The 13,640-nt window shown below is 43.6% G+C and overlaps 1 long non-coding RNA gene across 1 annotated transcript; it reads right to left on the reverse strand.

Moving 5' to 3' along the window:
* Nucleotides 1-4,532: 4,532 nt before the first annotated feature.
* On the reverse strand, nucleotides 4,533-12,916 carry LOC114486770 (uncharacterized). The gene is made up of 3 exons (XR_003681061.2): nucleotides 12,725-12,916; nucleotides 11,606-11,861; nucleotides 4,533-5,306 (listed from the first exon to the last, which is right to left on the reverse strand). It is a non-coding gene; the product is annotated as an uncharacterized lncRNA (long non-coding RNA).
* Nucleotides 12,917-13,640: the final 724 nt, after the last annotated feature.

Raw genomic sequence — 13,640 nt, forward strand, 5'->3', positions numbered from 1 at the left:
GTTTCACTAACATAGCCTCATCCCTGACTGACAGAATCTCAGGCTGCAATTCTGGCAAGGAAGAGGGCTTAGGAATCATTCTCTTTTTATTTATTTATTTATTTATCTATTTTATTATTTTATTTAATTTATTTATTGTTTCTGGCTGCGTTGGGTCTTGATTGCTGCACGGGCTTTCTCTAGTTGCGGCGAACGGGGGCTACTCTTCGTTGCGGTGTGCAGGCTTCTCATTGCGGTGGCTTCTCTTGTTGTGGAGCACAGGCCCTAGAGCTCACGGACTTCAGTAGTTGTGGCACGCGGGCTCAGTAGTTGTGGCTCGCGGACTCTAGAGTGCAGGCTCAGTAGTTGGGGTGCACGGGCTTAGTTGCTCTGTGGCATGTGGGATCTTCCCGGACCAGGGCTCGAACCCATGTCCCCTGCTTTGGCAGGTGGCTTCTCAACCACTGCACCACCAGGGAAGCCCAGGAATCATTCTCTTGATGAGAGATGCTCACTCCATCCCTTTCCCAGACCTCCATCCCCAGGATCCTTCTATGCATGCTATTTGTCCCACCACAGCAACTTCTATCTACTTGGCCTCTCCATATCTGGAGAAGCTCCTGATGGAATGTTGCTTCAAGCTCACCCTTGCTGTGGCGCCCTGAACAGGCACAGGTAACTCATCAGTGGAGGCTGGTGGGAATTGGCCCCCTGGGCAGTCCAGCTCAGATTTTTGCATTATCTTATTTCAAGGACAGTCTCCGAAAGGGAGTTTCCAGGGAAGTGACTCAGGCCTTGGTATCTCTCTTTGAAGCACAGCTGTAGAAGGGCTGGGGGCAGTTTCCTTGAGGGTTAAGTTCCTGAGCTGGCAGATCCCCACTCTGGTGACTCATTGGCTGGAATCGAGGGTTGCAGGTCCCAGTACCTACATTTAGTCACAGGTTTGTCTCATGCTGGGAATTAGGTGCCAGAAGGTTTAGCAAAGAGGCAATGCCACATAGAAGGAAGACCACAGCTTTGCAGTAGAAACCACCTGGCAAGTCCCTTCTGCTCACTGAGTCTGTTTCTTCATCTGTTAGGTGGGGATGATAATACCTACCTCAGAGAACTGTTGTGAGAACTAGATGCTATAATGGTTCTAGAATGCCTAGCCCTGAGCCTGGTCCAGATTACACTCCCCAAATGGCAATAATTGATGCTTTATTATTATTAAAGTCCTAGCACTGTGCCTGGCATCAACAGAGGACACGCAGAGCTACAGATCTCCTTTCAATTTTGGGGGGATGATGGCAAACTACAGATCACACAGACATCTCCCTGAAGTTCCTCTCTCCTTGAATTCTTCTGTCTTGCTCTGCTTCCCCCTCAGTCTGTGAGGAGGCCAGAGTCAGGGAAACTATGATAGCTGGTTGGTGGCGTGATGGCATTTGAGAGATAAACTGTGAGCTCTGCCTCCCTCTACCCTTGGTGGAAGCTGGATATGACCTTTTCTCATCACAGGACAGAAAGTTTGAGGATGCTAATCGAAAGCCAGTAGGCTTCTTGCACTGGAAGAGCATGGACTTTTGATCAGTCTTCCTTGGGGTGTGGTCCTTTGTAGAGACTGGGCTTATTAGCCTTTGATTAGGCAGGACTCTTTCTACTGTAAGTGTCAGAAACCTCCTTCAAATTCTGAAATAAAAATTGAGTGCTTTGACTCCCAGATTTGAGGAGGATTCTAATCAAAGGATCGAAGGAAATCCAGGACCAAGGGACTGGAACCAGGGACTTGGCATGAAAGGACGTGCTCTCCCATGAAGAAAATCAAAGCTGGTGGTGTGGTAGAGTCTGGGCCCACTCTTTATTGGGAGGTCAGGAAAGGTGGATTATGGACAGATCTGTGGATAGGGCAGCTCCAGGCAGAAGTAGTATTATAGCTGGTACAAAAGCCCAAAGTCAGGAATAAGCTTGTGCAAGGAACAGAAGGAAGCCACTGTGAGTGGAGGGCAGTGAGCAGGAAGAGAACTTAAGAAATGACAACAAAGAAGGAGGCAGGGGCCAGAGCATGAAGGATCTTGTAGGTCAAGAATTTTTATTGCATTCAAAGGATTGTGGGAAGACTTCAGAGGCTTTTAAACAACAGAGGGAGTTAATCTAACTTATGTTCTTATTTTATTTTTTTTTTTAATATTTATTTATTTGGCTGTGCCAGGTCTTAGTTGCAGCACGCGGGATCTTCATTGTAGCATGCATGTGGGATCTAGTTCCCTGACCAGGGATCGAACCCAGGCCCCCTGCATTGGGAGCAGAGTCTTAACCACTGGACCACCAGGGAAGTCCCTAACTTATGTATTTAAAAGAACCCTCTGGTTATTGTATGGAAAGCAGACCATGGGTCAAGGTAGAAAAAGGATTTGGGGGAATGGCGGGAGGGAGGAGCAGATTTGGGCACAGGAGGGGATAAGAGATCTCTTCTGGTCATGTTAAATCTGAGATGCTGACAAGATGTTGCATTATTTCCTTAGGACTGCTGTAACAAGTGACCACAAACTTAAAACAACAGAAATTTATTCTCTCATAGTTCTGAAGGCCAGAAGTCTGAAATCAAGGTGTCAGCAGGTTTGGTTCCTTCTGGGTGCTTTGAGGGAGAATGGGTTCCATGTCTCTTTCTTCTAGCTTCTAGTGGTTGCCAGCAGTGCTTGGCTGTAGACACATCACTCCAATCTCTGCCTCCATCTTCACATGTCATTCTCTCTGTTTGTCTCTATGTCTTCCCTTCTTCAGTCATATTGGATTTAGAGCCCACTCTAATCCATATGACCTCATCTTAACTTGATTATATCTGCAAAGACCCTATTTTCAAATATGGGTATACTCATATGTATTGGAGGTTAGGATTTCAACATATCTTTTTTTTTGGCTGCACCACGCACCACGGGATCTTAGTTCCCCAACCAGGGATGGAACCCGCACCCCCTGCATTGGAAGCCCAGAGTCTTAACCACTGGACCACAAGGGAAGTCCCTCAACATATCTTTTTGGGAGACACAATTCAATCCATAGCAGACATCAAGCAGGCTGATAGGTATAGAAGGCTGAAATTCAAAGGTGAGGTCTATTTTGGAGATACTAGTTTGCCAATCATAAAAAAACAGCCATGGGACTAGATGTAGATAGAGAACAGAAGAGGTGTTAGGCTGAGCTCTGGGACTGTCTAATATTTAGTGGTTTGTGGAAGAGAATGAGCCAGCATAGGAGACTGAGAAGACGTCAGTGAGGTAGACAACCAGGAGAGTATGGTGTCCTAGAAGTCAAGGATATCATGTTTCTTTCTTTCTTTATTTTTTTAACCTTAGTGGGGTTTTTTTCATTTTTTATTTATTTTAATTTTTAATTAATCTTTATTGGAGTATAGTTGCTTTACAATGTTGTGTTAATTTCTGCTGTACAGCAAAGTGAATCAGTTATACATATGCATATATTCACTCTTTTTTAGATTTCCTTCCCATATAGGTCACCACAGAGCACTGAGTAGAGTTCCCTGTAGGTTCTCATTAGTTATCTATTTTATATATAGTAGTGTACATATGTGGGAGATCATGTTTCAAGTTGGAAGTCAACCACGTTGAGAAGTAGCTCTCAGACCTGGCAGCATGCTGACCGTTAATAATCCTAACATTTTAATTTCAGTGGAATGGTGGGGATGGAAGCCCACCTGAGGGGCTGAAGAGAGAATGTGAGGGAGAAAGTGGAGATAGGAACTATATACAACTCTTTCCAGAGGTTTTTCCATGAAGCACAGTAGAAAAATTGGGTGGTGATACAGGAGAACATGGGGTAATGGGAGGGTTGTTTATTTATGTTTTAAAGCTGGAATACATTAGAGAATATGTGATACTGAAAATGTTCTTGTATAGCAGTTGGCCGTTGATGGAATCAGGGACACTCAAGCCACTGTATGAAGAGGGAAGGTAGATCATATGAGGACACATACAGGTAGGTAAGTAGAATTGCTGCTAGGAAAATGAGGGAGCACTTCTCTAATTGCTTCTATTTTCTCCATGAGTCATGAGGTGAGGTCATCAGCTGAAAGTGAGTGGTGAAGAGAGTGAAAAATGTTCAAAGACAGGAGAAGTTATGAAGCAGAAGTTTTGAAGAGTGAGAAAGTGAATATATTAGAGGAGTATAGGAGGATTACAGAACAGTTAAGTGGCCTCTTTAGAGTTCCCATTCATAGCTGGGACTCTTTCTAGACATCTTTCTTCTGGGTCTATACCTCCGTTGGTCCTATTTAGGTCTTATGCTTATCTCTGGTCCAGTCACTGTGCTCAGAGGATGAGATACTGTAATCAGGCAGACCTGGGTCACATACTTAGCCTTGTGACTAGTGGGGCTGGTGTTACGACTGGCAGCCCCACCAGAACCACATGCAGTGGGGGAGGGGTGACTCCCCAAAGAAATCAGAGATGTTAGACAGACAGAAAGCAACAGATGTCCACTCTCCCTTACTGCTCTCACAGGGTTGTCCTGAGGTCCAGTGAGACAGTGTCTGTGAAACTGCATTGTGGGTTGCATAGCACTACACAAAGTGAGGGATTATTAGACTGGCACTTAGTAAATGATAGATCTTTTAACTTGTTCACTCTGTGAACAGTTACTGAGCCTCTAAAAAAGGCATTGTGCTAGGTTTATGAAAGAGAAGAAACAAATCATGAATCAGATATGATCCTTCCCATAAATATGCTGGCACTTTAGTAAAGATGTATTAGTCAGCTTTTTCCGGGTTATGATGTGATAACAACCCCCCAAACTTTGTGGTTTATAACAGCAAAGGTTTATTTCTTGCTCATCAGCTTCAGGTTAGCTTTGGCTCTGCTTCAAGAGTCTAGTACATGTCATTCTTGTGGCAGAGGGTAGACGATACTGTGATGGCTCTGATCACTTCTATTCTCAATTGATTGGCCAAAGCAAGTCTCATGACCAAACCTATGACAATGGGTAAGGAAATATCTTCCCTCTACAGGGAGGTACTGAAAGTCACATGCCGATATCTGGCAATTTATATTACTTTTACAGAGAGGAGAAGTGAATAATTGGGAAAAATAATATAATCATCATAAAGGAGTAGAAGAACATGAATACTCATTATACAATAGAAAATGATCAGAGTCCTATGATCCAGGGCATTAGGAACTCAAAAGGAAGAGCAATACTCTCCAGCTGGGGAGACCAGAGAAGAATTCTTGAAGGAAGTGGCTTTTGAGCTGGGTTTTTAACAATACCAGAGGATCTAGGTGGGTATAGAAGAAGGCAGGGCATTCCAGTAGAGGAAGAGCAGCATGAGAAGGCTATAGAAGATAGAAAGTAAGATACTTAGACAGGGAATGGTGAATGGTTTAGTAGTCTAAAGCAGAGAAATTGGGAGGAAATAATGGAAAGATAGCAAAATGAGTATGTCTGCTGGCCTCCAAGAGCATACAGAGGGTCCCATCCCCACCTCATCCAACTGCCCAGCCAAGGGTTCCTGGACCAGGAGAGTGCCAGCAATTGCTGGTAAATGAGTCCAGAGTAGATGGGCCTTTGACTAGACTCTTCTGCCCTTGCTGGCTTGGTCAAGTCCAGGTCCTAGCCCAGAGTCAGCTTCTCCCTCTCAACAATCTCTTTCAAAGTTTTGTTAGAAATTGGATTCCTAATGTTCTTATAAATATTTCTATGGGTTTTCTGTTGGCTTCCTCTGCCTGTGTCAGCCAGCCTGCTATCCAGAGGATACTCCCAAACTGGGAGATATTAAAAAGAGGTCTCTCCAGAAGCAGTAAGATGGACAAGATGACCTGGTGGAGCACCCAACCTTGCAAAGAAAGCTTCATCCTGCTGGCTTCTCTTTTCTAGTGCAGGAGTAAAATGGGTTTTTGTTTTGTTTAGAATAAGATCCATAATTTATTTTGTTCATAATGTCATAAAAGAAAAATATAATGGCTCTTTATAGTTGCATGCATTACAGTATGAATTTCATTCTTTTTGGATTCAGCTTATTATTACAGCAATGATTTGGGTTAAATGTTACATAACAGAAACCTTCTGCTTCTTATTGTGTGATGAGAATGTGATGCTCAGTAAAATTAATTTTGTAACAATCTTGTTTGTTTTCTTTGTAGTTATCAAATGCAGTACACAGATGGAAAAGCTTTGTGAGAGTGGGTCCTGGCTTATTAGAATTAATGAGCTGCCCACATGGTAGGCGTGTGGTCTAACTGATACTGGCCCTGGACAAGTTTGCACTTTTAATCATTAATGCCCTGAAGCCTGCTAGAAGCATGGAAAGAAACAGACTGACTAGAACATGCCAGAAGACAGGGGCAGGGCCACAGGGAGGCCTCCCACAGCTCAGGAGGGGCCTGCCTGGAGACATAAGTGGAGCTCAGGGCCCTATTACTAGGTACAAACCTTGGTGGTCCTGTCTCAAGAGAGGCAGGGAGATCCCTCCTTTGGGTAGCCTCCAACGTCAAACATCTCAGTAGGTGCCAGAGCACATTTCAGGCCTAAGGAGAGGCTTGCATACCACTCATTCCATCATTCATTCACTAAAAAATATGTATTAAGCACCAACTCTGTGCCAAGCACTGGATACAGTAATAAACAAAAGAGACAAGCTCTCTGCTCTTTCAGGGTTTCATTTTAGAGAGGGAAGCAGACAATAAACAAGTTAAGGAATAGATCAGTAAGATAAGGTTAGTTAATATAAGTGCTGTGAAGACAATAAAAGGGCGAGGTGATAAGAGTGCTTGTGTATGGGGTAGGTTTACTCTAGACTTCTAGCTGGGGAAGGCTGCTCTGCAAAGCTGATGTTCATGCTTAGACCAGAGGCATGGGAAGGAACCTGCTTTGCAACTTGCTGGCGGAAAGCATTCTAAGCATTGAGGACAACAGGAGCAAAGGCCCCCAAGGCAGGAAAAGAAAGGAGAAAAGTGTGACTGAAGTATAGTGAGCAAGAGGGAGAATGATTGGAGTTGACGTTGGAGAGTTAAATAAAGGTCAGGTTATATGAAATTTTGTAAAGATAAGTGTGTTACTCAATAGACAATCAGGAGAAATCAGAAATCACTCTAGGGGACTTCCCTGGTGGCGCAGTGGCTAAGAATCTGCCTGCCAATGCAGGGGACACGGGTTCAAGCCCTGGTCTGGGAAGATCCCACATGCCGCACAGCAACTAAGCCCGTGTGCCACAACTACTGAACCTACGCTCTAGAGCCCGCGAGCCACAACTACTGAGCCTACATGCCACAGCTACTGAAGCCCGCATGCCTAGAGCCCAAGCTCCGCAATAAGAGAAGCCACTGCAGTGAGAAGCCCACACACTGCAATGAAGAGTAGCCCCCGCTCATCGCAACTAGAGAAAGCCCGCGCAGAGCAACGAAGACCCAACGCAGCCAAAAATAAATAAATGAATTTATTTTACTTTTTTAAAAGAAATCACTCTAGGTATTTCAAGTAGAAGGGATTTAATTTGAGGAACTGGTAGCAAGCATGTTGGAAGGGCTGGAGGAACAAAAAGAGGGAGATGAGATTTTCCAAAGATTAGTAATCACAGGAAGTCACTATTAGCCCTAAGGCTGTAAGAACAAAATGGGCAACGGTTATAACCATAGCTAAAAACTGCTGTGCCACCGAGGCTGCTTTTAGGAACTAAACTGCCCGAGAAGGAACACAAGAGCAAGCAATGCGGCCATTGCTAGAGGTGCCATCAAGATGTGGAAAAGAACATGGCTTCTCCCTTACTCCTGCCTTCTAGTCACCAGCCAGTGATTTCAACTGGAATAACATAACAGGAAGCCAGCTATCAAAGGAGTATAGGAAATGTGGGTTGCAGGCTCCTAGGTCTTGCGGGACAGTGTAGAGGGCAAATATGGAACTAGACAACAACACTCACCATCACACCAGGGTAAGGGTATGGATATTATTCTATAGGCCCTCCTTCATGAGCTCTGCATCTGATATGCAGAACAGGCTGCATGGGCAATTTGATCACCTCACTTCACATCTGTAAAATGGGAATGACAATAGTCTTGGGTTTGTTATGAGGATTCAGGGATATAATGTATATAAAACACTTTACACAGTGCCTGGCACTTAGTAAGGTCTCAGTGAATGTTAGCTATGTATGAAGCTATACTGAAAGTACAACCATATTATTTGGGAGACACTCAGCCTTTTAGATGAGATAAAGGTCATTCTTAGCTCAGGAAGGTTGGGAACCAACGGTCTTAGGAGAGCTCAGTCTAGACAAATTGATAGGATCAGAGAATCTCCATTTTCAGTTTGCTCCTACAGGGCTCACACAAAAGACCTTTGTTGTGCTCTGCTTCTGCAGTCTCTACTTGGGCCTCAGTGGGAAATACAGAGTATAAGGAGTCTGATGGAGGAGTTGGATACCAGAAAGGATAATAAGTATTGTTCCAGTTATCTACTGCTGTGTAGCAAAATACTTGAAAGCCTAAGAGCTAAAAACAATCATTTTTTTACGCTCATGAGCCTGTAGATCAAGAATTTGGATGGCTACAGTGGGGGATAGCTTGTCTCTGTTCCACAATGTCTGGAGCCTCAGCTGGTATGATTAGAAGGATGTAGGTCCCTCAACAGCTGGGGTCTGGAATCACCAAATGGTCATTCAGTCATGTCTGGTGCCTTGACTGGAGGCCAGAGTGCCTACATATGGCCTCTCTAGGTGGTATGGCTTCCTTACAACATGGTGCCTGCAGGCTAGTCAGACTTCCTATATGGTGACTCTGGGCTCTGAATCATGAGTTTTTCAGCTAATAAGGTGGAAGCTGCATTTCCTTTATGACCAAGCCTCAGAAATTTTTCAGCACCACTTCTGCTGCAACTCATTGGTCTATAATCTGTAAGGAATACAAACCCCGGACTCACGGGGAGGGGAAATATATTCTACCTCTTGATGGAGGAATGACAAGTTCTAGAAGAGCTTATGGGATGGGAGATACTACTGTGGCCATTTTTTGAAAATGTAATCTGCCAAAGGCCTGCAGGTTAGAACCCACACTTCCCATGGGCCTGGGACATTGTCAGACATTCTAGGAAAATAAGGTCTGAGCCCCTGAGGAAGAGGAGGTCAAAGGCACATGCCTCTGTCTGTGCCCTGCCTTAATCTTCAGAGGAAGCCTCCCAAAAACCCCCAAAAGGAGGTGATGTGGCCCAAAACAATTCCTCAGAAGTCCTCAGAGAGTCCAATGGTAAAACTCAGGGGATACAGTTCATATTAGAGAGCAAGAGAGTTGGAAAATATGCTAGGGCATCTCATCTGAGACTGGATAATGTTGATGATAGCGATGATAAGATATTAAATGAATGCCTATTTAGAACCAGGCACTTACATGTGTCTTTTTTATTTAAGCCTCCAAAAGGAAATATAGAGCCTTAAATGTGCATCTTAGAAAAGAAAAAAGATTGAAAATTAATGAGCTAAGGATCTTTCTTAATAAGTTATAAAAAACAGAACAAAATAAACTCAAAGAATGTCAAAAGAAGGAAATAGCAGATGAGGAATAGAAATTGAAGAAATAGAAACCAAATATGCAGCAGAGAGTATAAGCCAAGCCAAAAGCCGATTCTGTGAAAACTGAAAAATCTCTGATGATATTGATCAAGGAAAAGTTGAAAGAAGACAAAAGTAAACAATGTCAGGAATGAAAAGAGAGATATTGCTATGGATGCTTCAGGCATTAAAACGAAAACGAAAGGATATTATGAATAATTTTGTACCAATAAAACTGAAGATAGGGACTTTACTGGTGGCACAGTGGTTAAGAATCCGCCTGTTAATGCAGGGGACAGAGGTTCAAGCCCTGGTCCGGGAAGATCCTACATGCCGCAGAGCAACTAAGTCCGTGCGCCACAACTACTGAGCCTGAGCTCTAGAGTCTGCGAGCCACTACTACTGAGCCCGCGTGCCACAACTACTGAAGCCCATGCGCCTAGAGCCCATGCTCTGCAACAAAAGAAGCCACCACAATGAGAAGCCCTCGCACGGCAACCAAGAGTAGCCTCCGTTCTCCACAACTAGAGAAAGCCTGCGCACGGCAACAAAGACCCAGCGCAGCCAAAAATTAATTAATTAATTAATTAATTTAAAAAAAACTGAGGATATATGTGAAACAGACAAATTTCTCGAAATATATAACTTACTAATACCAACTCAACTTGAAATAGGAAATCTGAAAAATCCTATAACCATTAAAGAAATTGAATCAGAAGTTCAATCTAAAATCTTCCCATAAAGAAAACCTACACTTTACCGGCAAGTTCTAATTCTTTAAATACCCCATGGAAGAATTAGTATTTCCTTCTTCAGATGAGGAAACTGGAATTCCGAGAATTCAAGCAACTTGCCTAAAGGCCAGAACTAGTAAACGTCAAAGCCAACATTTGAACCCTGGTTGGCCTGGCTCCAAAGCCAGGAAGTTTAGCCATTAAACTCCCTAGCCGACTATTCAAATGCTATAACTAACAGCATATATATGTGAAAGTGAAGGACAAAGCCCTGATGCAAAAATGTGAAAGAGATTCTAGATTTACAGAGATGGAATGTAAAGCTCTTTCTTTCTGGGGGAAGCCCTAGAAACAAGAATCTAGTTATGTCCACACGGAGAAGGAATCTGAGGATTATTCCCAGGACACTACCCCACCATCTTTCAAGATCTATTCAAATGCTACCACTGCTGTCCTGCAAGGCACCGTAAGCCCTGCCCTAAGCCCCATAGCTGCCCCTGCCTCCAGCACCCTTTGATGCCCACTGCACTGTATCTGGGCCTCTTCTATACATTGTCTGCTGTGTACTAATGTTTTCCTACCTTGAAAACACGTCTTCCTAAGAATACAGACTCTAGTTTGAGAAGCCTGCATATAAAGTTAAATATTGGCACTCTAGGTGATCACTGGGTTTTTGAAAATTGTAAGGCAGCTATCATAGTCATCTAGACCATCCAGAGTATGTTCTTGTTAAAAGGTACTTTTAAAATTTTCACTAAAATAAAAACTAAAAATTTAAATATTCACATAGCAAACGTTATAGTCTCTGAAGACAGATTTTTACCTCTGTAATAGGCATGAACTGTTCCATGATACATTGTAAGATTTCATTCTCTCTCTAAATCCAAATTAAATTCAGTTTAAATTCTGTGGAACACTAGGTAACATCTCTGCTTCCTCCTAGGTAATAGGATTATAAATCCACATTCTTTGCCAGGTAACTTTGCAGATTTGTCCTGTGGGTGGAGTGTATTTCTCCATCCCTTGACTCTGGGCTTGGCCATATGATTCATATGACTTGTTTTGACCAGTGGCATTTTATGAGACTTGACACAAGCAGAGGCTTAAAATGGGCTATGCATTGGGGCTGTTACTCTTGTATTCCTTTGCCTCCATGAGATGAACATTCCCTGACTAGCCTGCTGGTCCTGGAAGGAGGATGAGAGACAAATGGAGCAGAGCCAAACCACCCTAGCCAAAACCAGCCCACAGTTGATCTCCAAACACAAGTTAAATAAATGCTTACTGTTGTGTGCACTGAAATTTGGTGGTTGTTATACAGCATTACTGTGGTCATAGTTGACTGATATAAGCACCTTCTTACCAAGATTACCAGATCCTCAGATCATGCCAGTTGCTGTACCTCCTGCCTGGGCTGTGAAGTACATCTGAAAGTGAGAGTTCTCAGGTAGCTCCATGTCTTCTGTGACAAGTTCAGCCACAGCAACCTTGCCAAGGCTCCCCAAACTGTGGCCCTTTGTGCTCAGACCTCACAGGCATTCATGGCCCTCAGTGACTGCCTGGGTTTGATTCTCAGATCCATAACCTTGAGCAATTCATTTAATCTTTCTTTACCTCATCTGTAAAATGGAAACCATAATATTGCTTACTTCATAGAGGTCTTGTGAGAAATAAGTGAATGCACATAAAGTGCTTAACACAGTGCCTGGCATACATTAAGTGTGCAATAAATGCCAGCTGTTACTGTTATCATGTATTTGTTCACCTAAATATTCTTCCTCCTAGGTCCTCCTATCTCAGAGGACTTGCATTCACATGAGCTCAGGTTTCTGCTCTGATGGAACTAATACCTTCATCCCCTTCATTCCATCCAACCCTCCTGAATTGGGACCAGCCCTCTTCAATGTGGGAAGCATTAAGCCTCCAGTCCTAAGCTCTGTTAGGAAAGGCTTTATGGAAGTTGTCTTCCATGTAGCCTGATGCTTGCAGCTTCTCCTTTCTACCCAGAAACACACAAATCTTCATGGGGGTCAAAAAAGTCCAAACCTCAAAGACATAAAGCTTGGCTCTCCTCTCAGAATGGGTGAAATGCTTTTCATTCCTTTGAGGTGAGCCTGCAGCTGAGAAAAACTAAACAGGGTTATTTTTCCACTGGGTCATTCTGCTACGTCTAATTCTCAATAAATCTTCAGTTCTAGACTGTGATTTCCTTGGCTATGTTTTATTTGCTGTGTACCTTCAGAGCTTAGCACAGAACCCACACTTAGTAGGTGCTTGATAAATGTTGGGTAAATGAATGAATGAAGAATATGTGTTATAGGACCAAGAAAATTTCCAAACTAGGGATGGAGAAATAAACATCAGCACCCACTGTGTGCTCAGCCTCATGTCCAACGCTGAGGCCCATAAGGTAAAAGTACTTGAGCCTCAACTCAAGTCCTTAAACACTTAAGTCTACAAAGGAAACAAAGCTCAACCATACAAATCATTTTCTCTGTTCCACATCAAAGACAGCCCACAGAGGTGCTTGGTTTGGAAGCTGCTGTGGGCTTGATAGTGCACAGGAGGCGTAGGGAAGGAAGTAGGATGTGGCCCATGGTTTGAAGGTCTGAGAGGGGTTCAGGCAGTCAGCAGAGGGCCACCAGCTTGTCAGATGTCCGAGAACATCACGAGAAAAGGCACAGCACAGGAATGAGTGGAAGATAACAAGGAGACCAGGCTGACCTGGCTGTAGAACTTGTGACAGCGAGTCATGGGAAATAAGCTTGGCTATTTCAGGCTGTGACCTGAGTGTGGAGACATGCAAGTCAGGCTGGGAGTGGGTCCTGATAAGTCAGGCAACAAAGAACCTGTTCCTGAGATGAGGTGTGACAAGCATCCATTAGCAGCAGGAGCTCTCTTCTCTCTCATTCCAGGACTAAATGAGATCTGAATTCAAGCCAGAGATTGCAAATATGAGCCCACTAGAGGGGCAGAGCCCATAGCTCCTCTGAGAAAGAGGAATTTGTATTGGTGAAAATGTTTGGTTGCAAGCAATAGGAAAACTCTAGGTAACTTAAGCAAAAAATGATGATATTAGAAAGAAATGGGGGTGGCTTACATAATCAAAGAAAATACTGAAGAGGCTATCCCAGGAAGATGAAGAACCAGAACACTGAAATCAAGGGAGATGGAACTAAGCAATAATCTCTTCATGTTGCTGTCTTGGCGATAAATGAATTCCATTTTCATGTCTTTCCACTCAAGACTGAAGGGAGGGGTACTTCCCTAGATGTCCAGTGGTTAAGACTCCATGCTTCCAATGCAGGGGGCGCAGGTTCAATCCCTGGTCGGGGAACGAAGATCCCACATGCCGCGTGGCACGGCTCAAAAAAAAAAAAAGACTGAAGGGAGAAAAA

The sequence above is a fragment of the Physeter macrocephalus genome, chromosome 8 (genome assembly GCF_002837175.3).
Source record: "Physeter macrocephalus isolate SW-GA chromosome 8, ASM283717v5, whole genome shotgun sequence".
NCBI lineage: Eukaryota > Metazoa > Chordata > Mammalia > Artiodactyla > Physeteridae > Physeter > Physeter macrocephalus.